This window comes from Adiantum capillus-veneris, chromosome 19 (assembly GCF_014529385.1).
Source record: "Adiantum capillus-veneris isolate H3 chromosome 19, ASM1452938v2, whole genome shotgun sequence".
Taxonomy (NCBI): domain Eukaryota; kingdom Viridiplantae; phylum Streptophyta; class Polypodiopsida; order Polypodiales; family Pteridaceae; genus Adiantum; species Adiantum capillus-veneris.
In genome coordinates this window covers 153,790,745-153,792,054 of record NC_140949.1, presented here as the reverse complement: position 1 = coordinate 153,792,054, position 1,310 = coordinate 153,790,745, and positions in this window count along the sequence as shown.

Genomic DNA, 1,310 nt, shown 5'->3' with positions numbered 1-1,310 from the left:
GTAAAACTGTGCATCCGACAGTTTTGATTGAATTCTCAGAGTAACTCTTTAACTCTTGCTTGGCAGTTTGTAGTTTAGTGTCATTTGTCAATTGTTTATACAAACTGAGTGACAATAGGTTAGCTTGAGCTCCTGAATCCAATAGTGCTCTGGCTTTGATTTGGTTGGTTCCTACTTTGCATTCAATGATGGGTTCTTCTTTGTCATTATCCATTTCTGTTATACTGACTGCGTTTATTCATATTGCTCCTTCATTGCGCTGTTTCTGACGCAGTAGTCTTCTTTTCTCCATTCTTTCCTTCGCCTCGGCTTGCGCTTCCTCCTCAATCTTTTTCTTTTTCTGGACACGCAGCTTTTCTTGATGTATTTTGAGAAGCATGTCTTGGGTTAGCGGCAAAAGATACTTTTTCACTCTGCATCCACTAATCCAATTGGGCATTTCTTCTCCGTTTAATGTAGCAAGCTTGACGGCTCCACTTGGTGATAGATCTTTAATCACCAAAGGTCCCATCCCTCGCTTTTTAAGCTTCTTAGCATGTTGTTTCAGAGTGTAAACTAGGACATAGTCTCCAACCTTAAACTCTTTAGTCTGCACATGCTTATCAAAAAATTCCTTTTGTCGCCTTTTTTGAGTGTAGATAGAAGCTACTGCTTTTAGGCGAAGCTCGTCTAGCTTTTCCAGGTCATCTATTCTATCAGTTTCTTTTTCGAGTACAGTTCTCAACATGAAGTACGGAACCACGTCGTACCCGTCCTTGTCGCAAAATTTCGTTGTGGGACCATCCGGAATTGCAAAAACATCTAGGGTTGCTAGAATGTGTGTCCATTCTAATGGTTCAAGCGTGTCCTCTGGAAAGGGTTCTCCTATATAAGTTTCGTCTTCGATAGCCCTTTCTAAAACACATTCTTCTTGTTTCAGACTTCCACATTTCGAAGCTCCACACATCCATAACTCCTTGGGCTTACCTAACCAAGCTGGAAATTCGGATCCCGCCAAAGTAGCTGAATCAAACTCCTCTACCGGTGTTCGGTTCACATCTTTGTAGCTATGGTCTTTCAGGTTCACACGTGTAGTGGTTTCCATATTTCTCAGGTATAGGTGATCGTAGCCCCAATCTTGGACCATTTTCAACTGTCTCATGAATGGTCTTCCCAATATGATATCATAGTTATTCTCCTTGCCAAAATCGATAATAGCAAAAGTATGTTCGTATTCAATGCCGCAAGAAGTCACTACGACTTTCTCGAATAACCCCATAGGTTTCTCCATGTGTCCATCTGCTAATTGGAGTTTCAACCTAGTCTTCCTT